Source organism: Dermacentor andersoni, chromosome 2, assembly GCF_023375885.2.
Source record: "Dermacentor andersoni chromosome 2, qqDerAnde1_hic_scaffold, whole genome shotgun sequence".
Lineage (NCBI taxonomy): Eukaryota > Metazoa > Arthropoda > Arachnida > Ixodida > Ixodidae > Dermacentor > Dermacentor andersoni.
In genome coordinates, this window is record NC_092815.1 from 134,129,128 (window position 1) to 134,156,707 (window position 27,580).

Below are 27,580 nucleotides of genomic sequence, written 5' to 3' on the forward strand. Positions count from 1 at the left end.
AAATAAATAAATAAATAAATAAATAAATAAATAAATAAATAAATAAATAAATAAATCGCGTCTGGCAGCGGGATTCGAACTTCGGCCCGCCTGCGCCAACGGTTAGGCCACGAGCCCTTTTCTTTCTTTCATGCTATTCATTACAGTGCACACCGTTATGAAGAAGCATCGCCTGATAAAAAATCGATTAATACTCACACTTACAGACGCTATGGTGCTGTGATGCCAACACCACATATGTAAACTAATGACATTATTGAGGTACTATTGCACACCCTTAAGAACCGCTACAAAACACGCTGTTGCCATTTCCAGGAAGTTCTTCAAAATAATTATTTCTGCTAGAAAGTCGGTGAGGATAAACACCTCACCAAGATGGGGTAACAGTCCGGTGTAATGTCACATTCATAAAAAATAAACGAGAAGAAAAGGGGGTTAACCAGGGGCCCGATTTTTATTAATCATATCGTAAGAAGCCAACAAACACTGACACCAATGACAACGTAGGGGAAATTACTTCTGCTTAATAAATGAAATAAGGAAACGATAAATTAGTGGAAATTAAAGTGGATGAAAAACAACGTGATGCCGGTGGGGAACGATCCCACCTTCCAACACGATCCAACACGAATATTGTAGAACCGTGGCCCACTTGCGGCCAGTTGTTTTTCTCATCCACTTTCATATCCATTAATTTATCGTTTCACTATTTTATTTATTAAGCACAAGTAATTTCCCTTATGTTGACCTTGGTGTGAGTGTTTGTTGGCTTAATTCTTATGATAATATTCAAAAAGGAATTTTAGATGGGTAGCCGCTCGAGCGAAATGATTCTTCAATATATGATTCGTTCTGCGTTACGATCCTGCGCGCGCGTTTTCCACAACCTGCACATTCCCATTAGAAAAAAAAATATATATAAAATGGTGCATCATCACAAGAAGTTGGAAACATGTATGACATGTTGTTAGGGTTGATGTTGAAGTCCCTTTTCAGAGCTTGATTAATTATATCCCAAAATAATATGGCGTCTTCGTAACTAATAAAACAGTGCTCAGTTGTCTCTGGCTCATTACACAGGCGACAGTTAACAGAAAAGACGAAAATAAATTTTCTCTGCAACCATGTTTTCACTGGCAAGGTTCCAGAATGAAGTTTATAAAATGATGTTTCTTAGTTATGAGAAATATAGATTTTGCGAACTCTTGTTAGTTAATCGTGACCTGGAAGACGAATATACAATAACCAGTTTAATGCGGGGGAGGGGGGGGGGGGGGAGGGAAGCATGTATAATAAATCCTTGTATAGTGCCTTGCGCGACACTGTGTACAAGTACCCTATAAAAAACCGGGCTAGCTCGAAGGAAACGAACCACAAAGTAAACTTCATGCAAGAAACCCCACAAACACGGGCGTGCAGGAAACTTGGAAGAAACAACTAAGTCTTGTAAGGCGTTAACAAATGTAACTGCAAGTAAGGAATGAATTATGGGATGTGAACTTTCGCGAAAAAAGAAGAAGCGAGAGATTGTTTGCCATCAGATAGACGTGCACTAATCCCAGTCAGCCTACTCTTTCACTTTCACTTTATTACCTTAAACACCCCACTGTGGAGGTATTACATAAGGGGTGGTTGTACAAAAAGAAAACACGTTGACCATTCAGGATGAGTAGTGAGCTCTTACAGCGTCAATGAAGGCGTGTGGGTTGGTGACGGCCACGATGACGTGGGGAAGGCCGTTCCAGTCTACAGCGGTGCGGAAAAAAAAAAAGAGGACGAAAAGGTGACAGTGACTCTAACTGGCCTGAACCTGTTCTCACGTTTCGTTGAGTCAAAGGTGGAGGATCGTACAAACCTTGCCAAAATTCGACGAAAACGTTGTACGTAAAGCCTAGCACAGTGAGTGACCTGCAATACATAGTAAAGTTTTGTTGCTGAAAATGTATTTCAAGCTTCAGCTTTCTCAAAAATTTCAACGGCGGTTTTGAACAAGTGTCTGAGCATGACGTTGGAGTGCTGGGACTCGCTCTTTACTGCAATGTTCACGTATCCTATAGGCATTTAGCGGCATGACCATGCACTTTGGCGGAACGCGAGTGATTCAATTCCTACGAACTGGTTCGGTGTATAACGCAATGAACTAAACCATATGCCCAACTTTTTAGAGGAGTTCATTCGAGCTCCCGATACAACACCGAATTTCTCTGTCGTAGACAGAACTTTCTTAACACTGAGTTTATGCGCACAGATGAATGTCAAATCATCTGCGTAAGCCAATACTTTGACTTCACTGCCCAATTGCCCAAGCCGTGGAGACAACTTGCGCGTATTATGGTCATGCAAAACGGTTCCAGATAAAGGACAAAATGCAATGGGGACATAGGGCAGCCTTGCTTCACAGTAGGGTAAATAGAGAAACGGATCCTGAGAGGCGACTGCTGACAATTAAGCGAGTCGAACACCGGTTATAACAAAGCTTTGCGTCTTTAAGCGCAATGGATTCGCCGTTGGCGTGATCCAAAAGAGAATAAAAAAGAAATGAATGACTGACATGACCAAACGCTTTTTGCAAAGCCTACTTGGAACACTGAAAGCTGCTCTTGACAACCATAGCAGTGCTAAAGAACCGAGCGAGCGATATGTGTAATGATTTGTATGGAGCGGCCCCTAATCCCACTGGTGTAATGAGAACCAACGAGAATTGCCATCACCGATTCGATAAAACGGTTCCAAATGATTTATAGTCGACGTTTCACAGCATTATTGGCCCGTAGCCCTCAACAGAACGCAGTTTTTCTCTGTCACATGTTTTCGTAATTAAAATCATGTCGTTTTTGCAAAACGACTGCGGAAAAGTCTCCATCGCGAAACGTGTTTTTTTTTTTCTATCTGTCGAGTCATTTTACAGAAGAAATGAAAGAAGGACACTCCTAAATAGCTTCTGCGACATTTATAATTTGGAATGCGAAATGCCGGGTACGTACTCCAGTGGAATCGAAAATATAAAATGTAACTCCAAAAGTATGATGCCCTCCGCTACAGAGGTGCTCGCATTCGATCTCGGAACAGGCGGACGTTGCATTCTGAACAACCGACGCGTCGAGCTTTGTTTGATGAACGTCGTCGCGCAAAGTCTAGGGTGATTCCAGGCATATACTCTAACGGAAGCCTAGCAAAAGCTGCAAGTGAAATTATTTCACAGTTCGAAAGGTATTACAACGATTTGTTTGGTGCTCTACCCGCTCATAATGAGGTCGAGCTCAAAGCTAGTTTTGTGTGTCTAGTAAGCCTTTTGCAGGAAAATGATTGCGCACCATTAGTAGCACCATTACTATGCAGAAAATTGAGGTAGCCATTGATCATCCGCCTTCTTCGAAACTCACGGCCTTGATGGAATCTCAGCTGAATTTTACAAAAGCTTTCAAAACTTTTTTTATAAGGACATTCATCACAGCGAGTTAACATTGTATTGAAGCTACACAATCAAAAGGCAGTAAATGCCACATTAGACATGGGATTTGTATTAGTACTAACCAATAAAAAAACGATCATGGTTTCCCCTAAAAGGGAGGCAATGACACGCATCTAAACAATCGAGGGTACCAGTGCGGTTGAAATTCTGTTTGGTCATGGATGTCCTATGGGGCTCTCTTCACCCGAGCAGGATGTATTATTGATCAATTCGAGCGGTACTACACGTCATTGTGCAGGTCTACCTCTCGCACTCCGGCTGCAGAACTGCTAGCGCATTTTGTCTCCCTTGTTAAGCCGCTGTCAGAGGGCGACTTTTCTGTGATAAATGAACCTGTTACGCGACAAGAAGTAGAGCTTGCTATTGATCAGCTACCACTTTCGGAAACGCCTAGTCCCGATGAAATCTCAGGAGAATTATTAAGGCCTTTAAATAGCATATCGAGTATAGTTTTGCTTAAAATTTTCACTGTAAGCTTCAAAGAAAAGTGCCTTCTATGATCATTCACAAAAGGCCATGTCATTTTAATCCCGAAATGTATTGATAAAAAAAAGTAAGGTTACGTTCTGCAGAAGGTCACAGACCCTTTACACTGTCGATTTATGCTAGTGTTTTATCGACTATACTCCAGTTTGCAATGTCCCTGCTAATTAGACTTCATCAGACATGCGGTTCAAAATGCTGACCTATACAAACTAACTTGCGTCTTGTTAGAACAGCTTTCCAACACTGTTAATCCCACTCGAAACACTTCGCACTACTTCAGAATGTTCTAGCGAAAGCTTTCGATCGCGTTAACAATGCTTATCTGCTCCGACTTTTAGAACATGCAAATGTCGGGTCAAATATTTATAAAGTAGTTCACATGTGCTATCCTAATGGTTCTACTGGCATCATTGGTAATAGTACTTTATTAAATAGGTCACTTTTTATTTTTTCGTGACAGTTCACCTCAAATAATCCAGTCATTCGTGCAGATAAATCTAGTCAATACTTTACTCAGCTAATGGTGTCATCCCGATATCATGAATGTCCCTGTTTGTGGAGTTTTGTGAATGAAGCTTACTTTTGCGGTGCATTTTCTCTTTGTTCGCCTTTTCCATGAATACGTTTACGAGGAAATCGCTGTCTACCAGGCTATGACATAATTAGGACAGTATGCAAGATTCCTCTTTCCCCATGCCCTAAAATCTTCTTATATAAATTGCACACAAAAACGTTACCTGTTAAAACCTGACTACATCGATAAGGTATCTTTATGTCCTGTGTAAACTGTCGTCCTTGCGGCGTATCGAAGACGATAGAGCATTGTTATATCAGTTGCGAAGATGCAATTAATATTTTTTTCGAAGGTACTGCAAAGGAGTGCGAAGAAAAACTTTGATTTGAATCCGCTTACCGTTCGACATTTCATTGTGCCTGACGAAGATAGTGTGCCCTGACGTTTTTCTACTTATTTAGACCACACAATCTATGAGAAACAAGTATGATGGACCCTGATGCTTAGGCTGTTGTTTCTTCATGAGTGCAGTTTAGTCGAATGATTGTTCACCCGAAGGACATCTATGGCCAATTAGGCCACAAACGCATGTATGCCCAGGCCAGCTAGCTTATTCAGATGGCCGCCACGTGATAATTATTATGATGGTTTCGATGTTATGGCCCATACAACGGGGGATAGGCCAAGAAGTGGGTGGCGCATCTTGTCACATTGTAGCGATGGTCAAGAACCCAGCAGCAAAACTGTGAATGACGAAACCGACTCTTTATTGCGAAATGCCGCCTGGCACGACCTCACAGTCCATTACTCCAATACGTCGGATGATCTCGTAGGGTCCGAAATAGCGTCGTAACAGTTCCTCGCTAAGTCCTCGTCGGCGTATCGGAGCCCAGACCCAAACATGGTCGCCGGGCTGGCATTCCACGTACATAGCGTCGTCGAAGATTGTACTGCCGGCTGTCGGTCCTCTGCTGGTTTTTGATGCGCAGGCGGGTGAGCTGTCGGGCTTCTTCGGCACTGGAGATAGGCGGCGACGTCGAGTTTCTCTTCGTCGATGACGTGCGGCGTCATGGCGTCGAGAGCCGTCGTCGGGTTGCTGAGTAATTGCTTGTGCCTGCGTGTCTTCCAGAAAGTACTGCACAATTCACATCGCACAAACAATAAGATTACACAAGCTTCGGTGACAACAGACAACGGATACAACCACCGATAACATTTGTGAAACTTCCGAAACATGCAGGCACGTCCTGCGCTCAGCGATAACGTTTAACATTTGGTAGCCACTGAAAAGCGGTCAGCGGCGAAAGATAAGTAAGTACACGTGTCAATGCCGTCCCATTGCCAAATTGCTCTTTCAGAAAACAACTGCCTATTGATGATGAGTATAACTTCAATTCTGTAGCACACACCCACAACGAGCTATCTCCTAAGAAGCGACATGTGCATTTAAAGTAAATAAGAAGAAATGAAGAAATGCAAGTAAGTATAACATGTGTCACATTGCATGCATGGCACGGGTGCGTGAGAGCAAATGTGCGCTTGCAAGTTGTTTACGACAAAGTCGCGGCCGCGAAACGGGCCGAACTTATTGCATTACTAACCGCTTCACGAAAGCTTCGCTTCATATAGAGTCGAACCTAGCCGCTCGATCTGCGCATATATATATATATATATATATATATATATATATATATATATATATATATATATATATATATATGAGACTTTGATGATGATAGTTCTTGTTCACGGAGAACAAAAATGCACGGAGCCCTAGCGGTATGCAGCTTCGCTGTAATAAGGCAGTGATGATTAATACCGTACAGCTGCCACAACTAACCGTTTGTGCAGACGCTGAGCAGGAAAAGCGATTGTTAGCGACGCGCTTACGCACAGAGATCAATAGTTCTGAGTGCGGTGCCCAGATTAGTGTCGTCTATACAAGCCCTCGGTCGCCGCGAGCTATTTACCATATTAGATACCACTGTCAGAAAGACAAAATAATTAGATCACAGCCGTTAAGAACAATTCGTTTGAGCTTCATTGTTGAAGGCGCACGTCTATCATGCCCGAGCAACAAGACCCCCTGTCCATGCACCCGGCGTATTTCTTTCTTTCTTTCTTTCTTTCTTTCTTTCTTTCTTTCTTTCTTTCTTTCTATTGCTGATGTCAGTATGATTGAGAGCCTTAGACAGAACTGATACATCGGTCTTTAAGCGTATATTTCTTTTCGGTTCATAGTATCGATACGTGTACGCATCATACTATATCTAGTACTACATCTATCACCTCTAACGGATTTGACGGTTACGCGCCGCGGTACTCTGGCGTTGCACTGCTGATGACGAGGTCACGGGTTCGATCCAGACCGCGGCAGCTGCGTTCGGCTGAAGGCAGAATGCGAAAGAATTGGCGGTTCATCCATGCTTTGTAGATTGTTGGCGTCTTTAATGCTATTCGAAATCCATGTTATGCTTGGTGGGAAATTGTTGGCGATGCGTTTTATATAATATTTATTGCGAAAGGCGGCACATACTCAGTGACCCTGGTTGATTTATTGAAAAGCAGCGAATACCCAGCGGCAAATCCCCCTGTGACCAAAGTTGGTGTCAAAGAGGTTCGTTGAGGGGCAGCACATGCATAGTAGTACATACGCAGTGACCCAAGATGGCGCAAAAGACGGTCATTGAAAAGCACCACATAGCCATAGCGAGCCAAGTTGGTCCGTCAGTTGGCTTCGATCCCGGTTCTCTCAGCACAGCAGCTCGATGCTATATATCCATTTGACCGTGGAATATACCCAGTAGTGACCCAAGATGGCGGGAAAAAGGTTAGGTGCGGACATACATGCATAGGTACAGTCGCGGACAGAATAAAATGGACCACGGGATCTCCGAAAACGTTCAATTCCCGAGCAGCCTGTAGCAGTAACCAGTAAAACTGCCCACGACAACGTTGTTAGCATATTCTAGTCGAGGTCCAAAATGCAAATACCAGATTGCGTTGTGAGGCTGCGGAGATATTCAGCTTTTTCTTAGATTTCATGGTGCATAATATTCTGTCCGTGACTGTACATAGAAGCATAGAGACAGCAAACTGGGTGAAATTCCCAGGCAATGATATTAACATTAAAACGTGCTTTTGGTGCCCATTAAAGAACCTCAGAGTGCCATAATTATTCTGAAGTCCCGCAATACTGCATGCCTTATAATAAGATTGTGGCTTTTCGCATAAATTTCCAGAACTTAATCGTTAAAGCGATAGCTTTCTTTCACTCGTTCACTACATACAAACCGCGTGGTCTGTATGCTTCTGGTCGTTTATGAGAGGAGAGTTAACTCAGGCGTCCGCATGGTTGTTTGTTGCGATATTGTAGAACTATAGAAAGCTACCGCGTGCTTCTGCGACAGTGTCTCATTTTTCTCAAAACTAGGGGATTTGAAACAAAGTGTCAATATTTACTGGCCCAGCTTAAAAGCATAATGTGCACAGTAATCGCCAATATGAGTCATAAATGAACTCCAGTCATTCGTGCATCGTGCACCACCGTGTCGTGGGCTGTCACCGCCTAAACGCCAAAAAAAAAAAAAAAGCTATCGCTTTAAAAAAAAAAGATCTATACGAAGCGAAGCTTTCGTAAAGCGTGCAATGAAGCACCACAATTTTGCCCGCTTCATTCATGCGTCCTTGGAGTAAGGGAAACTATAGCACGCGAATGCGCTCTCGCGTACCCGTTTAAAATACAAGCTTAAATGTACTCTCTGCTTCTTGGCCAGTCCGCTGTGGTGGGTTGTGTGCCACAGTATCAAAATCATGATAATCGTCAACATGCGGCAATCATCTCAAAGCGGTAGTTGGCATTGGCGTATGATATGTACCGTCCGCTTTTGGGCCAATCCACCATTGTCGGTTTGTGCCATTGTAGGGAAATCATCAGCATCATAATCAACATGCGGGCACGCTTCTTAGCCGATCACCCGTTGTGGGTATGTGTCATAGCGCGGGAATCATAATAATCAATACGCGGCGATCTTCGCAAAGAGCTAGCTGGAGTGCTCTGTAGAATGTGTCGACGAAAAACTGGCTCCCAGCATGCTAGGAAAACATGCTCAATGGTGTCAGATTGGTTGCAGAGCATTCAATTTGTCGTCCATGAAGGGTATGAAGAGAGCTTTTTTTCGCTTAGTCATGTTTGCGCTGGAAGTGTGTTCGCGTGTAATTTGAAGAAGATGGTACTATGTTTCGCTTACGTTGCACTTTTGTAACGATCTTTAAAACCTTTTCTTCCCTTATCCAACGTGCTGTGTCAGAACTACCATTCGATTCGTACGGCATCAGATTTCTACCAGTTAATACCAAGAAAATGCCTAATAATGAAATTATGCTCCTTGGCCTTCACAGGTTGGGGAAAACGAGTATGCAGGTTAGACATTCTGATGTCATTGTACGCTCAGTACAGGAAGCGGCTATAGCGTTAGCCATAGCGCAAACCAACGCATACTATTTAGTCAGCGATTCCCAGAATGAAGTACGCAACTTCGCGAACTGCCGGATCTCAGCTGAGGCGCTAAACATACTCGGAAATGGCAAACCAACAAGGGAAGACAGATGCGTCCAAATCCTATGGATACCAGCCCACACCACCGACTCAACGGGAGAGGACAACATTAACGCGGCGGCACACAACGTAGCTCGAGGACTGACTTTCCGAGCTGCGACGAACGTAGACCCCTCGACAGGGCCCTCCGAAGTATGGGAATGGGAAGACAGAATTACCAGGTTCAACGACATCGCCAACCATTACAAGATGCAAAGGTGCACTTATCCATCCCCCCATCCACAACTCACTAGATCCCAAGCTGCCCAGTGGCGACAACTACAAACCAAATCATACAAGAGTCAGATACTAATGCACGCTATTTATCCAGACATATATACAACAGATGCAAAGTGTGTGCGACCAGAGTCACGTTAGAACACATGTTATGGGAATTCCAGGGACTAATACAGGACAATGAGAGTGAAGCCTCCGTCGACAGCCTCCGCGCGCGATGGCAGGCCCCGCTGCTCAGCTCGAACTTGGTGGACCAACTCTGGGCAGTCCAGCGGGCCAAGGAAGCCGCCGAGAGGCAAGAGCTCTTGGCCGTAACCTCGGCGAATGCCTCAGCCCACTAACTCGCCGGATGCGAATCGTTCTGATTTGAAATAAAGCTCACTCACTCACTCAGTACATCAAACTTATTAGAAAGTGTTGTGCAGCACAGAGGAGTGTATAGGGCACTGCCTGAACCACCTGTTTGAATTACAGCGCTTGGCGACTTGCTTGTATTGAATAAATTTTAACCTGGTTTCGGCAAAGATAGACCGACTCGTTATTCCCTATTGCACTGTGTCTCGTTTTGTAAAAACGGGCAATAATAATAATATAAAGGGGTGGTGGCCTGATGATTGCAGCACCGGGTTGCTGCATTAGGGGGCAGAGGTTTGAATCCCGCTGCCGGACGCCCTTCAATTTTTTTTTTTTTTTAAAGTTCAGTGCGAAACATCTCGGCGATAACCCTACCGACCGACCGACCGACCGACCAACCGACCGACCGACAGACAGAGACAGACAGAAAACGTCATTTTTGCTTTCCATTATTAAAACAGGCATTTCTTCTTCGGTCCGCACCCACAAACATCGCCAGCCTGTTCGCGTGTGTTCATAGACAGGGTGCACCAACCCATGTCTAACTTAACGCTATCGCTTAGTGCCTAGTTCATCGATTCCGAGTTCTGCACACAAGACACGGAACAGCCTGCTCATCGTGCAGCAGCGCGTCCGCCGCTCGACCTGCGCAGCGCGAGCCCGGAGGCGACAGGCTTGGCGCGCGCCACCTTGACACAGTGCTCCTGTTGCCTCGCAGGCCGCCGCTGCCGCCAACGTTGGCTGCCGCGGTGGCCGGGCAGCGCCGGGCACGAGCGATCCTTCCGCGACTACGCGCGGAGTTCGGCGACCGACCGATGCGCTTGCGCCACTCCGGGGCGTGCGCCTCGATGAGTTGAGAGTTAGCCAAGTGAAAAACCTCGAAACCCGGTTTCCCCTGCGTCGCGGGCTGTGTCTCGTCGCCTCACCCAACACCCATGCACTCACGCTACGCTGTGCCTCACTGTAGTTCCGTACAGCGGGGCCAAGATTGCGCGGCCTGCAAACGCGTACGCTTGCGCGCACTACGAAGCGCCGCATAGCAAACCGCGGACAGATAGATAGCTTGAGGCGTGCTTGCCATGCCGATTGGCCGACGCGTCCGTAGCGTCCACAGCGCTGCACGGAACTGGCGCGGGCTCCCGCGGTGTGCCACTGTCTACCCAACACTACTCGCGCCTCGAGAGCCAATACGAGTCGGCGCGAGTTGTAGATAAGACGCGCTCATGAAAATTGCTCGCCTCCCCGCTGATATGACCAACAATCGCGGGGGCAGCGAACGAGAGGCAGGCGCATTGCGAGGAAGTAGCGGGGTCTGACAGAGCGCGTCGCGTATTTGTGCACGCGACTGGAGCTCTTGAGTGACGACACGAACCAAGCAGACCTTCGCAACCACCTGCGCGCGCTCGAACTTATGCGCATGGCGTACGCTATCGTATAATGCAGCTGTTTCGTCAGGTCATCGATCTACCTGCATGCCTGCACCACATCGTAAACAAACATGTGCACGTACTTCTGTAGAAACTCTAGAATGGTACAGGATAGGCTTCACAACTCCAATAGTATTTTATTTGGTTGTGCGATCCAAGTGACTTTAATCCAAACTAAGGTCCCTAGATATTTCTTGCGAAGCAGAAAATCTAGCTACTTCAAGAACTGTAACATTTAGAACTATAACAGATATACCATGACTTTGCAGAAAGAAAATGTACAAGAGAACAGAAGATAGCGTTTGGTTATACCGCGTGTTTTCTTAGAATATAGAAAATTTTTAGAAATCGCCTGTGGTAGATAGCACATTTCTCTTCTTTGACTTGAGATAGGTTATTCGAAGAGTTGGATGTTATACCTGCACGAAGAATGAAAATCCGTAATAAAACATTTATTGAAATTTCACTAATTAAGTATTTAGTAATTACTTTACGACGTATATAGCAATTTACCAGTTGTAGCCGGCGAGTGTGCAAGACGTGTCCACTCGGAACGAATTCTCAGGATGACACCATTTACCACACTGCTGCAAAATGCCCAGACAAAGGTTGGGCTTGTCCGTTCTGCGTGATTCAAAATGCAACAGCACGACTGGAGACAAGGAGACAAACGGAATGGTAGACAAGGACGAGCTCTTGCCTTTGTCTGCTCTCCATTTTTTTTTTCGTCCTTGTATCGAGTCGAACTGTTACACTTTCGACCAGCCGAAACTAGCATTGGTGTCCCTTTGATTTAAGAAAAAAATGAGTGATGAAGCCCATGCGTGCCTTGAAGTAGTCCTTCCTTTCATCACCTACAGGAGTCCTGAGGTCGAACCGGAGAGTCTGCGAGTGTAAAGACCAGTGCGGGGCGTGACTCTCGTTGCCCACCACCGTGACGTTGAGGAGCTTCGCGAACACCACCATCAGGCTGGTGGACGCCACCTTGTCGATGAAGCAGAACGCAAGCGATCTTGAGTCGTCCACGAACACCAGGCACTGGTCGGGCCTAGCAGTGGGCATCCACTCGCCGCAACGAGGGTAGGTGCTTGCCAAAATCTAGAGAAGGGTCATGTGGACCACTCGACGAGCGGTGCACCTGGCAGGTCGACTTGATTCTGTGCAGTCTGACTTCGTTGTCATCGGTCTCTGATGGCGTCATCATTATCCGCGGAGCCCTATAAGCACGGACGTGAGTGAGTGCGGGAAGAGCCCAACAGAAAGAATGGAGAAGGTTATTCAATGGAATTCCGCGGTGTTACGCCGGAAAACCACCATGTGGTTATGGGGCACGCCTTAGTGGGGGACCGCAGATTAATTTTGACCTCCACGGGATCTTTCACGTGCCCCCAATGCACGGGACACGGGCGTTGTATCTTTTTTTTTCATTTCGCTCTCATCGAAATGCGGCTGCCGCGGCTGGCATTTGATCCCGCGGCCTCGTGCTGAGCAGCGCACACCATAGCCTGTAAGCCACCTCTGCAGGTTAGACAAGGTTAACGTACAGCAACTTTGGCATTAACGAAACAGCCAAATCAAGGGGGAAAAAAAGGAGGGCAGGCAAATTATTTGTCACACACATGTGCCAAACATAGTCCATCTTCTCAACTGGTAAAATGATATTGCTACGGCTCGTAGATTCAGAACTCGAAGAATATCTACCGCACGTCAGATATTCGGTGAAAAATTTTAAATATCGAGTCTAGCGGAGTGGAGGACCCCTAATCAAGCGAACATAGTGGTTATCGAAAAGCACGTTGCAGGCCTCACGAATTGATCTGCGAAATTTGTGATGCGGTGCGGACTTCTCACCCCATGACCTAGCGGAAGTTTCACTCTGGACGGTGTCAAAGAGTCGAAAATGCGACTTGCTGGGCTCAAACATTTCGCGTTATCCTACATTGCTTACATGTACGGATATACCGAACATGTTTTTGCGGATGGTTCTGTGACACGGACCTCTTCTGCGGCATCTTACAAGGTACATGGAATGGGGATCACGCAACGGTTCAAGATAGGACACAGAACATTGTCAACAGCAGCTGAGTTCAGCGGCGTTCGAGAAGCAGTCCGCCGCATGCTGTAACAAAGCCTCGAGAAGTGGACAGTGTACTGTGACTCAAAATCGGTGCTGCAACTCATAAGCAATTATGTGAGTCACAGAACCGCATATATTCCTCTGGTTTGCGACATAATGTCTCTGCTTGATGAGACGTCTCAATCCAGGCATACCATCATTCTGCAGTGAATTCGTAGTCATTGTCGAATAGCTGAAAAGGAGCAGGCTGAGGCAGAGGCAAAAAAGGCACACACTGAAGGTAAGATTATAAAATTTAATTTTTCCCGGTATGACATCAACGCCTTGCTCCATAACTCCATCGAAACCTCTATGGCGCAACAATGGGGCAACTCGGAACATCGGCAAGAGCGCCTCCATAGACTTGACGTTGGTTTGCGATTCCGGCTTCCACTTAGGTTGCAGAGAGGCTAGGAAACACTTATCCATCGAACCCGGCTCGGTGTGGCGTACACTCACCGATACGTTTACAAGAATGGACGAGAACTGGACCCTGACGGTATACCGTTCGTCACACTCCCTTGGCAAATAAATTACATACTTTGCGCATGCCTTCAATATGCGGCCGAGTAAAGGACACTTAAGTTTAGTGTTGACTGCTTGGACTCCCACCCCTTTTTGGAAGAAAAGATTTTAGGCGCGTGGAGAAGAATTGACCCTGCCTGTCGCACCACAAGATCACTCATGAACTTTCTATGTGAGGCTGGCTTAGACGGTCGTCTCAAGACCTGTGAGACAAAAAGACAATGCGAAATGTGTTTATGCGATAACGTTTTGCGTGGACAAGATTACTGCTGCGTGTAGTGTGTCTAAAGCGCGCATCCGCTTATTGTACAACGTGTACATAGTAGCTCATTGTACCATATCATAATCACCTGCCACCTACATTTCCCTGAATCTCCCACTTCCGCTTACCCCAGTGAGGAGTAGCAGGCTAAAGACACGTTCTCAAAGCCAGTCTCTCTTCCTTTCTCTCCATTAAAGTCTACTCCTCCTGATTGATATATGGCGTGAAACAAAGATTTCGAGCTCAGTGATATCAAGAGGGGGAAGGGAGGGGGACTCAAGGGGTGGGTGAAGTGGGGGTCACGAACTGCTTCTTTCCGGTGGTACTTCAGCTGGACATCGACCAAGTTGTGAAAGCGTCGCAAGCAGCGTTTCTCTTGCGAGGCAGTGATCGAAAGGAAAAGAAAGACGGGAAAGATGATGAACCACAGTACCTTACCTTCTCTTCTATGTTTTATCTCCCTTTCTCTGCTCAACCGACGGCTGCTTCGCCAATCCCCTCTTGTGGATAAGCGCCATCGTGTACGAGCAAGCAAGCAAGCAAGCAAGCAAGCAAGCAAGCAAGCGAGTAAGCAAGCAAGCAAGCAAGCAAGCAAGCAAGCAAGCAAGCGAGTAAGCAAGCAAGCAAGCAAGCAAGCAAGCAAGCAAGCAAGCAAGCAAGCAAGCAAGCAACAAGCCGTCGTTCCCCTAAATTACCCTAAGGTTCTCCTATAAGGTTCCTAATGTGCTTGTTAGTGCACAGCTGCGAATGCATTTTTCAGCCGATATTGCGCTGAACAGTTTATACGTAATTGTTGCTGCTCCTGACAATTCTTTCTACCGAAACGTCTTTGGTCAGTTTGTTGGTATAGGCTGTTTTCTTTGGGTAAATTTACACCACCGTAAAGCACGCGTTGGCAGTGCTTGGCCCATTGTTCGGTCTGTGATTACAGTTGTGCAGCTATATGTACAGCCTCACACAGATGTAGAGCCTCATAAAGTTGTACAACGTAGCGAAATCATTTAGATATCTACCGCGCAGCAAATCGCGGGGTTGACGCATTTCGTTTTAACCCTACTTCCCACGGAGCGATCCTGCATCGTTTTCCGAGTAGCGATCTCCGCCCGTGAGGACTTCACATTCCCGTTTTCCATGCTCCGATCGCGCATTTGCGCGTTGGTGAGCACTTCGGGGAATACTGAATTATTGTTGGTGTAGGCCTATTCAGTCGGCTACGTTGAAAACAAAGTGACCGCAGCAGAAACTGTTCCCTTTAACTTTTCCATGCTTGGAGTTCGAATAAAAAAATCACAGGGTCTCTTATGTTAACCCTAAGATGACTTGAAAGCACAAGTGCCGATGCATTAAAGATGCGCACATGACGCACACATCCCCTTTGATTCGCTTGGTCTACTTCGCTTAGTTATTCCTCTTAATTTGCTTAGTCTGCTTCGCTTAGTCGTGCTTCTTAATTGAATGAATGAATGAATGAATGAATGAATTTATTTCCATAAATATACAAGTTTATGAAGGATATAAGTAAAAAGTTACAAAAGAGCAACTTGACAAGTCCTTAATCCTTCTCGTGACAGCAGCAGCAGAAAACAAACACATGGCAAAAAAAAAGGAGGGTAAGAGAGAAAGAACAAAAATACATAAATAAACGTTCTCATACAAGTGTACATACAGCAGATAGCAATAGAAAAAATACATAACTCAATAAAAAGAAGCCTACTTATACAGAGATTAAAGGCTAATAGGCACCAAAGCAATTTATTAACTTGTTTTTACTGCAAGAAAAGACATCAATACCATCGTTCATTAACTTATTTAATAAATTGTGCGAATTTAATAAATTCTCGGAGTCATCCCCTTAATTCGCTTACTCATCCTCTTAAATGGCCTAGTCAACAATCTTAATTATATTGCCTTTAACCCGCCTGAGTCATCTACTTAATTCGCTTAGTCATGCATCTTATTCGCTTAGTCATCCATTTAAGTCGCTGTATCATCCTTCTTAATTCGCTTTATGAACTATCTTAATTCGCTTTATCATATATCTTTATCATTCTCCTTGCTTGCTTACGGGGCTGTAAGCCATAGATGGTGATAGCATTTGTACCTTTCGGGTCGTCGACGCGTTTTCGCTCAAAGGCTTTGAAGGTTGACTGAACTATGAGACAAATAAGGTTTTCGCCTTAAAAACAACTTGGAGGACGCTTAAGCTTCGCCTTTAAGAGTGGAACACGGTAGCATTCAGAGATCCCTGACTGCTTCTTTCGCTTCCCGGCAACTGGAGCATATGTAACCACAATGTTTACCTGGAAACGCTGGCCGCGAACTCTACACGAAGGCGAGCTTTCTGGTAGAAGCGCGGCCTCTTGTGTGGGCCGCGATGAATGGATGGATGGACGTTACGAGCGTCCCCTTTGGAACGGGGTGGTGGGTTGCGCCACCAAGCTCTTGCTATTATACTGCCTAATGTCCCACCTAGGTTAAAAAAGAAAAAAAAAGAGAAAAAAACCTATGAACTCCCACAATAAAATTTTCTGATCCCCTATTGCGAACTTTGCTTTTGTACGTCTCCGTTTTTTGTCGTTTCCCTACTTTTTTTCCACCAATCTTCCAATCGCCTCTTACTAATCTCTATTGCGGACATGTTTATTTTTCCACTGCTCTCGCTGAACCCAAGGGCTTCAAGGAGGCCAGTGGTGCCTAAATCGACTGCTTGGCAGACGTCCATGTGGCGGAGGCGAGCGCCATCCGGAGGTATTGCAAGGAACCGGCCGAGCCGCTCCGTGGCCTCCAAGATACAAGCGCGCCGGCGCGCGCTAATGGCCGACGGCGTGGCCGGTCTATGCATGGTAGAAACGCTGGAAAAGCTGGTTTCTTCGAGTTTTTGCGTAAGAGAATTATGTTTTCTCGTATAGTCACATTACAATCCGACGCCACCATATCTGTAAGTTGTGTGTAAGCGTACTTTGCGATTTTTCTACGTATTTTAGCTTGAGAAATTCAATTAGTTCAATAACTTCCTTGCGCCACATGGAAAGCCTGTGTATTGGTGGCTCGAAAATATATTTTTGCCGAAACGACGTACTACGCCGGACGCCGGCGCCGGATTTCCTGCGGCGGGGGGCCCTGAACGCTATCGCGTTAAAAGAGAGAGAGAGAGTGAGAGAAAGAGAGAGCAAGCTGGAAAGCAACCGCGATGTGCTTGACGATCTGCGTTGTTCGTTTCCCGGCCAGACCACACGAGTGATTTCACAGGGAAGTTATGCACTCCAAACATCGAAAAACCGCACGCACGAAGGGGTCGACGGCACGTATATGCGCATCTGCGACGTCACAAGCAAAATATCACCATATGGGCCTCACACGCTGCGATACTGTACTTCGTTTGTCCCAGCTGTTATTTCCGCAAATGCGAACATCGCGTTGCCGTCTCACATTCAACAATCACGGTGGCTACGATTTTCGCATTTGCGAGCACCTTGTAAGATGACTGAATTGTTATTGGCGTAGGAGAGAGAGAATATATTGAATTCGGGGGTTTTACGTGCCAAGACCACCATTTGATTAGGAGGCACGCCGTAGTGAGGACTACGGAATAATTTTGACCTCCATGGGATTTTTAACGTGCCGCCAATGAACGGGACAAAGGCGCTTTTGCATTTCGCCCCCAGCGTAATGCTGCCGCCGCGGTCGGGATTTGATCCAGCGGCCTGGTGCTTACCAGTACAACGCCATAGCGGCTAAGCCACCGTAGGAGAGAGAGAGAGAGACGCAATAAGGGAAAGTCAGGGAGGTTAACCAAGCTGAGCCCGTTAGGCTGCTCGTTAGGGAAGTCTTTCCGTCTTTACTTCCCCTTTCCCTTCCCCTAGTGCAGGGTAGCAAACCGGAGGTTTTAAGTCTGGTTAACCTCCCTGCCTTTCTCTCATTTGCATCTCTCTCTCTCTCGTTAGGGAAGGAGGAAAGAAGATTGAAAGATGAGAAGAAAGATAGAAACTCGCACTTTGCATTGTTGAGACACAATCGAGCGTTCAGCGTTAAGCCAATCACAAGCGGTAGGCTTATTCAATACGCTGCAGAAAAAAAAAAGTAAGAAAAATTGCGAGTGTTTGTGCTAAATGTTTTTCGGGCTTATTGTACTGTTACTGTGTCGGAACCTAAGTTGGCTGACTGCCAACCTAGGTTGGCAGTCAGCGTTCGTCCTGTGTTCTTGCTTCTGCCTTTGTTTATGGCGCTGTTTTTCTGCCATCGTGCGTATTTTCTGCCGCGCACACCGCATGAGCAATTTCGCAGTGAAGCTCAGCACCTCAGAACATCGAGAAGTCGCGCGCACGATGGCGCTGACGGCACACTTGCCTCACTCACGAATTATCACGTGCCAAATTGAAAGCAAAGTCGCACAATGTATAACAGGCTTTACGCGAGACTGAAACAACACTGCGCGCGATGATGTCGACGATGACGTATTGGCATCGCCTTCGAATCGGGGTGGCGACAAATAGTCCCCTAGCCTGCTTGAGCAAATCACGTAATCTATAAGTATTCATAAAGTCTAGCATTGCGTCTTTGCATGCTCAATCTTTTCTCTCTCCCTCAAAACATCTATATCTGCCTTGTCACCTATGCCTGTAACTGATCCAGTCCTATCAATTTATTGTCCACTTTCTTTCTTCTACCGGTACCTCTCTTATCTCGACTACTGACCGGTTAATGCTTCCATCCGCTTTGAATCCCAGCGCTCTTGGACGGTGCATTTTCCCCACGCGTCTAGCCGGCTGAATACCTTCGCATTCCTTTATGATGTATGCTGTGTTGTCTCCGCATTTTTGCTGCAGCTCATACATGTAAGCCTCATCCAGTTGAGAATATTTGCTCCGCTGTGTTTTTCACCTTAGGCAACCTGCCCGGGCCTCAAGTAGCGAGCGTTTCTTCCACAGTGCGCCCTTGCGGCAAACGCTTCCCGAATAAAATAAAATTACCCAGTCGAGAAGCACCTGCGCTTTCCGACTACGAGGACATCACTTTGAAAACTGTGTAGAGCTCGTAGATGATCGTCATTGCGTTTCTCGAGCGTGTATGTGCGGTCGCGAAAAGAACTCTGACGTGATAGCAAAGCTTCTGCCTCCAGCAACACCGAATTTTATTGCTTTTGCACGAAACCAATGCAGGAATGACTTCAGACCCAGGACGGGATTGACGCGCACCACACATTCGAGCTGCGAGTGGTGTTTGCCCCGTCCCCTTCTGAAGGGGCTGTTGTATTTGCGTTGCACAAGACAACGCCGCTCACCTGTAACAATGTATAACTAACTAGCCCCTATTGCAGCTTTGCGAGCAAGACCGTACAGTGAAGACAGTGCTATGCTATACTGTACAGTGAAGAAGAACGCTCCAATGTTACCAGGTTGTTCGCAGGCAGTATAAATGGGAGCATTTTATTTTGTCTTGAACAGAATATTTTTTTTAAATCACCCGTGACAAGCAGCAAAATTATACTTCCCGAGTTAGATTACTCCCACAGGCAGACATTATTTGCACCGAGAAATGAAAGTAAATACTTGAGTAATTAACAAAGTTTCGCGAATTATATCTTAAACTGACTACTAATTAGGCCACATATTGCAATTTGCGGATTGTAGCAAGTGGCTTTTAAAGTGATATCCATTTGGAACCAATTCTGAGTATGAGACCAATTTTCAGACATGCGTTGCAAACGTGTGCGACGAAATGCACTGGCGTCTTAGCAACTTTTGAGCTTACGAAGCGTAGAAAGCGTTCTTCTTTTTTTTTTTTTTTTGAAAACTAAGTGGAACTACATCTTTAAGGCAATTATGACTGCGCTTATCCCAGATTTATTTCTGGTTTATAAATTCGTTCTATTTGTGCCTGGTGAAATCACTGGTTTCAATTTGTGTAGTACAATGTGTGCGCTAAGGCAATTAGCTGGAAAGCTTTCGGACGACGACGAAGTGATCCTATTGCTGAGTGTTTGTTCTCCGTCACCAGTATTTTGTGGTAATTCTCGCTTTCTTCCGGGGAACACTGTTCCCTGCCCGACGGGAATGGAAGTGGAGCCACCCGCACTCCGACCTGATGTAGCGGCGCCCGCGTCGGCAGCCTCAAGGAAGCGGAACAGCCTCTCGAGCGACAGCGAGGCTACCCTGATAGACTCGACCGAGAGCGACGACAGCTCCGACGACGACTACGTGACTGTCCTGAGTAAGAAAGCAAAGCGGCGGATGCTTGGGGCCTCTGTGGACACATCTACTATGAGGACTCCGCAAAGTTCGCCAAAGTACACCATCCTTTTCTTACCTGTGCTACCCTCCGACAACATGAGGTTCCTCAACAGGCAAGTTGCATCGGTTGAACTCGAGAGACTGTTGCCAAATGGCATTGAGGACGTACGAGTCAACCCTCGGAAGAATATTGTCGCGGTAGACGTCGCCGAAGCGTCGGCGTTAGATTCTCTGCGAGCTGTCACTGTTCTCGGTGGCATGAACGTCCGTACCATCATCCCGATGGGAAAAGAGACTACTACAGGCGTCATATATGACATTGATGCGGCCATTTCAGGCGAGGATTTACCACTTTTGATAAAGCCTGCCAATCATGGGACCCACATACTACAGGTGGCCCGTCTCGGAACTTCCAGATGCGTGAAAATTGTCTTTAAAGGTGACTGCCTTCCATCGCATGTGAAGGTAGGTCATTTTCGACATGCTGTCCGGCCATTTGTTCCCAAGCCGCTTCAGTGCAGAAACTGTCAGAAATTCGGCCACGTGAGCGCCGTCTGTGGAAAGTCTGCTATATGTTCCCGCTGTGCAGCACAACACTCTGCAGGCAACTGCCAGGCAAAAACTTATAAGTGTCCGAACTGTCAAGGGCCCCACGATGCCTCATCAAAGGATTGTCCTAGAGTTAGGCGAGAACTCTCCATCTTGAAGAAAATGGTGAGGGACCGGTCGACCCATCGTGAAGCAGCTGCTGACGTCAGGCGACGTCGTTCTCGTCGCAGACGCTCATCAAGGAAGTCTGCTCTCCGCACAAAGAATACGCGTGCCGCACAGCCTCTTCCTGTTGAATCTGCTCCAACCTCAGTGCAGTATGTTTCCAAACCGTGTATAGATAACGGAGCATCTGAAAAGACTGCCGTGAATGAGGAATGGCCACCACTGCCAAGGATAAGCCCTGTGGAAAAACCCCAACAAGGAAAGGCACCACAATGCTCCACCCCTCACCCAGATGAACTGACAGATCATGACCGCCGAATTGTAACAATGCTCAAGTCTTTGATAAATGCGATTCGCACGCTTGTGGGCAACTCGAATACGCCAACAGCTCGAAGCGCAGTTCAAGTGTTGGATGCCCTGAGCCCAGTGCTTGCAAATCTTGCATAAGCACAATGGCTCTTCCACTGCCTTCACTCCGTGATGAAGTGCGTAGCGCGACAATTTTCCAGTGGAATGCCAGAGGACTTAAATCACGGATTTCATGTTTCCGCCAATACGTTTTCACGAACCGATTTCCTGTATTGGTAATATGTGAACCGAACGTGTCGAAAGCGCTAAGACTCTCTGGATATGAAGCCTTTATGGCGACAACGTGCGGCCAACCCAGCAAAGTAATTGTTTACGTCCGTACAGAACTGACTTACATCCCCCACTCAGTGCAGCCTCATGATGGAAACCAATACGTGTGTCTCCGCATTACAAAAAATAAAGTGGCCTTCACCCTTATCGGCGCCTACATATCCCCATATAGTCGGTTCGACGGCGACCGATTGCGAGACATCCTGACGGCAACTACTGGACCCTGGATTATCACAGGAGATTTTAATGCTCATCACTTGGCTTGGGGAAGCTCCAGAATAGATTCCAGGGGCCGGAAACTTGTAGAATTTGCTTCCGACCATGAACTTAGCATTATGAACGATGGCAGTCCGACGTACTTGCGTGGTGCGAACTATAGCAGTTGCTTAAACTTGACCTTGGTGTCACGGCAACTTGGTCAAAATGTTCGATGGTTCTCTGACATCGAGACTCATGGTAGTGACCATATTCCCACCTACTTAATTATCAATGGATTTGGAAGCTTCTCCTCTTGTACTTCCCGACAAGCATATATAAGGTGGTCAACGTATAAGACAAAGGTGGAAGAGGCATGCAAAGAAGGTTTTACCGGCACCATTGAAAACCTTATTACAAGTGTACTGGAATCGTCTAAGTACACATTTACATCTGCGAAAAAACGTACGGATTTTGACATGGAACTTGAGCGACTTCGAACGATTCGCAGAAGAGCCGAGAGGCGATACAGGCGCACGAAGTCAATCCATGACCTTAGAGTCGCTCGACGTATACAGAAGAAAATCCAACGTCGTATGGACAGGTTGGAGGAACAACGGTGGAAGACGTTCTGCGAATCACTTGACCCCCGCAAGCCTCTGTCTATCATATGGAGGACGGTGCGCGGCCTTGGCTCGTCTCCACAGCAACGACACCCATTCTCAGCCCTAGCCCTCCATCAAGGCCGCTCACAGGTCGATATAGCCGAAGATTTCTGTGTGAAGATTGCGGGCAGTGTGGTCACCATCAATAGTGAAATTCTGGGTGAAGTTCCTGCGACACGCTTCCCAGAATTGAATGTGTCCTTCTCACTTGAGGAATTGGACGCTGCTCTGGCCTCATGCAGGCGCTCATCGTCGCCAGGACCAGATGGCATCACCTACGCTGCTTTATGCCACCTAGGTGAAGATGGCCGAAGCAGACTGCTGGAATGTTATAACCAGTCATGGAATGATGGCGTCGTTCCTGAGCGGTGGAAGTCCAGCCGCTTGATACCACTCCTGAAGCCTGGAAAGTCGCCACTTGACCTGGCGTCCTACCGACCCATTGCGCTGTCCAGCTGTGTTGGGAAGGTCATGGAAAGAATGATTCTCACCCGCCTAGAATGGTATCTTGAGCGCCACAACGTATACCCCGATGCCATGGCTGGTTTTAGAAGAGGCCGTTCCTCTATTGACAACGTCATCGACCTAGTCTCATCTGTACAACAGGAAAAACACCACAAGCGTATATCGGTTGCACTATTCCTCGACGTGAAAAGCGCCTATGATAATGTAACGCATGAAGCCATCCTTGATGCCCTGGAAAATAATGGAATAGGTGGACGCATGTTTCGGTGGATTCGGAGCTATCTATTCAAAAGATCCTTCTTTGTGCACAGTGCAGATGGCCGAACTGCTGACCATTACACTTACCGTGGCGTCCCTCAGGGTGGGGTTCTTAGCCCCACTTTGTTCAACCTTGCAATCCTTGGCCTTGCCGACGTTCTACCACATACAGTAAACCTTTCCATATATGCTGACGACATATGCATATGGGCCTCGGCAGTTACACGTCTCCAGGTGCGTGCACGGCTCCAAAAAGCCGTGACCCTAACATCATCGTACCTGCGTGCGCAAGGCCTCAGCATTTCGACCGAGAAGTGCGCCTTAGTCGCCTTTACCCACAAGCCCATGACCTGGTACCCCATTTCTATTGACCACCAACCAATTTCCTACGCAAAAACTCACCGATTCCTAGGCGTTATTATAGACAGAGACCTTTCATGGAGCCCCCACATCACATATTTGAAGAAGAGGCTTACTTCCATCTCCCATATACTAAGGTTTCTCGCCGGTAAAACGTGGGGCACATCCGTGGCATCTATGCTTCAACTATACAGGACGCTCTTCCTAGGATACTTGCGATACAGCACACCAGTGCTGTCCAATGCTAACAAAACTAACATCCATGTCCTACAGAGCATTCAAGGCCAAGCCCTTCGAACATGTCTGGGGCTACCTCAAAATGCTTCAACCGTGGCAACAATTGCCACCGCGAGAGACCACCCAATAAGGACCTATATAGATATCGACGCGCTCCGGGTGCATGTTCGCCATATATCCAGAGTCCCTGACCACCATCTCGCTCGATTGCCTGAGAAAAGACCCAGGGCCGCGTTCTCCAGATCAATTGCGGCTAACCGGCACTCTTTGTCTTTGAGGCACTCACCCGCAACAAGAACGCCATCCCCTATGTGGTGCTTGAAGAAGCCTCCTGTGTACCTTGCTGTTCCAGGAATAGTGAAGAAAGCTAGCCTGACCACCGCGGCTCTCAAGCAGATCACATTGGAACTTCTGCATTGTTCATACTCTAACCGCATTCATGTTTACACGGATGGTTCCGTCTCGGAAAATTCTACGGGCGCCGTTGTTCTACCATCTCAATCGGTCGTCATCAAGTTTAAGACATCACACGCAACGACATCTACAGGCTCTGAACTGGCCGCTCTTCGCGCTGCTGTCGAATACATTGAAAAAGAACCGCCCAACAAATGGGCAATATTTTGTGACTCGAAAGCAGCCCTCCAGAGCTTGAGAAGTTTACGACGTGGCAATTATGAACAGCTGGTGTCACAAATCCACGAAACCTGCCATTGCGCTTCTGAAAGAGGACATAATATCATATTTCAGTGGCTACCGGGACATTGTGGCATCGTTGGTAATCACCTCGCCGATGACGCTGCCCGACGTGCCCAGGCTGGCTCACCGACACTCCTTATACCTTTATCCAGAGTCGACGCTGCAAGAGAGCTTCGCAGTCTCGCTCGTACAATCACGTTAGATTGCTGGCATACACCTCAGAACTCTAAGTGTCGTTTACACAGCCTCGACCCATCACTGAAACTTACATTACCAGCGAACCTTCCACGACGTGACGCAACACTGCTGTGTCGGCTGTGGGTAGGAGTAGCATTCACCAACTCCTACAGCTATCGTATTGGAATGGCGGATTCACCAATGTGCGCGAAGTGCAAGTGTGAAGAGACCATCAGTCACCTTCTGTGCCACTGTTCTCGCTTCGATAATCAACGCGAGACTCTCCAGTGTGCCTTACATAGACTGGATGACAGGCCATTTACGGAAGCGAAGATCTTGGGGGCCTGGCCTCATAGTTCATTGGCCCAGAAAGCAGTTCGAGCGCTTTTTCGCTACCTGAGGGAAACAGACTTGAGTGCCAGACTGTAGACATCCTATACCTAAGTTCTCTCTCTCCCTCTTTCACTCCCCATTCCCCTCCCCACGTGTAGGGTAGCAAACTGGACTCAGTCTAGTTAACCTCCCTGCCTTTCTTTCTTCCCTTCTCTCTCTCTCTAGTATTATGTTGTTAATTATTTAATTGTGCGTTTTGGTTTCCAACGTAAATAATGTATACCTATCAGAGTATTCCACCTCAGTAATTATAGATTGCTTCTAAACGTCGCAGAAGATCTTTAAAAGTTATGTTAATGTTAAGATAAAACACGGTGTGTACACACGGATGCTTACTTTTGTTCCATCCGAGCGTGTCTGTAACCTTAGCTAGTATATATATGTAAAGCAGCACAGAGCGCAAGCTTGTGGCAGTCCCGTAAGAACTCGTACACAACGTCCTGCGACGTAATGCCCCCGCAAGCCTTCCAGGACGTCAATCATGCGTGCAAATCCTTAAACTGAACTTATGACAAATGCAGCATTTGAGCTTGGCGTGCAAGCCTTCGTTAGCCATAACCGCGGCTTCCAGAAGTCGTAATCGCTTTATCAATGTACTTCTTGACGTTAAAGCAGTGGGTGGACAGTGGGGCTAGTTTCGGTATTGGCGATAAAGCGTCGCCATGACACTGGTAGCCAAAGGAAAATTCAATAACTTTGGCATATGTGGCTCTGTCTTTTCGAGCTACACAACAATAAAGCGAAGTGACGCAATTATGTGTCGAACTAAAATGTGCCTTTGGCTATTTTCTTCTTTGGCGTCGTATATCTTTATTTAGTCGTGTCATTTGTTGCGCCAGCGGGCGGTGCTTTCGCTCTTATCGCTTCGGCTGGCATTCTGTTCGTCTGCACCTGCCGCTTTCTATGCACGTGCACGTTTTTTCGTCTGCTCTGCAGTTAAAAACTTTCTGTGCCCGCGAACGTTCCGGCAACGTCGGAAAAACTGAGGAAAGGGCACAAGACGTGCTGCGCGGCTGTTTGGTGTGGCGACTCGGGGAAGAACAGCAGGGCGAAATTTTTCCGTTTCCCAGCGGACGAGAGGGAAGCACACTTTTTGTGCAGAAACGAGCGCTATGCTTATCAAAGCAGCTACAGGGCGAAACGAAAGATCTTCCGCGGTTGTTTTCAAGTGAATATCTTTATCTTTTTTTTTTGGCACGGCGCATTTTTCTGCGGTGTTGTAAGAAACTGAAGCTACTTGTTGACAGTTGCGCGTGGGCCGATTGATGCTAGCTGACGCGCAGACAGAAATTTCGCTTCGGTGTACGTAAGCGATTGCTATTCGTTTTTTCCGCGAGTAGCAAATTTGCACTTTATATCTGCCGAAGGTATTTGAATGCTTGCTGCACAAACTGGTTACGCTGGAGGGCATTCCAGTGACCAGTTTTTTTGTTGTGACACTATCAACTTTGAATATTCAGGAACACGGCATAGAAGTCGAAAAAGAAAAGATACGTAGTAGTCACCGTTTACGTCTTGAATTACAAGGAGTTCGAGTTACCTATGTGACCACATAGGTCCGCTTCACTTGTCAACCTGTGCCTAGCACAGCATTTTCTCGTCACTTCTTCGTACTCTCAAGTTGGCTTCACATTTAGGTGTTCTTTAATCATGCACACGCGGTATTTTGCCCATTTATCAGATGTGACATATATCGAACTTACGCTAAATGGGGAGTCCTGGCGAGGATGACATGGGAGCAGATGTATACCACGGCTACCGCCTCTGCTTGGACCACTTCACAGAAAGAGCCCTCACCGGCCTGGCCGAAACAAGACTGTTGTGGTCGGCTGTGCCGACTCGGAGTGGAAGCATGTGGAAGAGCGGTCCCTGATCGATGAAGGTAAGGAAAACAAGTTATTAGTGGTCGCGAATTTCTGCTTCTGCAGTTCATTATTTTCTTACAGAAACCACTCGACAGGGCACGGCGCAAGTGCCATAAGCACGGCGAGCGCTGTCTTTTCCAGGTCGTTTGCTACGGTGCCGGGTACCATGTGGCGTTACGCAGCGAAATTTCCGCATGCGCCAAGAAACCGCGCGCTTGCCAGTTTCTAGTTATCGCTTGCTCGTCTGCGGTGCGCGATATTCCCGATTACAGGCTAAGCTAAACAGCCGAAGAGTTTTCGCTGAGAATGAGCGAATTCGAGTTCGTGAAACGTCGCGCCTCGCTTGGCGCTACGGCATACGGTACGGCGAAGACAGTTCTTGCCAGGCGCTGCCGCCTTCCCTGCAAGCTTAGTTTGCCGCGTTAATTATAGCAAAAATTCTTCCGGAACAAAAATTCCAATGCTCAGTTATTGAAAGCTATTGAAAGTTAGCTTTACTTTTATGGGTATTTTGCCAACAGAAATGAAGCCATAGGAAATTAACACTCAATTCTTAACAAAAATGAATCAAAACACTTTCATCGATAAAGAAAACTATCTCTAAAGAAACTGTTGCCTAGTATTCAGCCAACTATTGAGAAACGAGCAATGCTTAACATGTTACATGAAAATGTAGCAGCACTGAAACTTGGAACC

General features: G+C 46.7%; 1 long non-coding RNA gene across 1 annotated transcript; it reads right to left on the minus strand.

The window, feature by feature from the left end:
- Window positions 1–5,218: 5,218 nt before the first annotated feature.
- LOC129387320 (uncharacterized) lies at window positions 5,219–26,897 on the minus strand. The gene is made up of 2 exons (XR_008614592.2): window positions 26,723–26,897; window positions 5,219–5,607 (listed from the first exon to the last, which is right to left on the minus strand). It is a non-coding gene; the product is annotated as an uncharacterized lncRNA (long non-coding RNA).
- Between the last annotated feature and the right edge of the window lie 683 nt (window positions 26,898–27,580).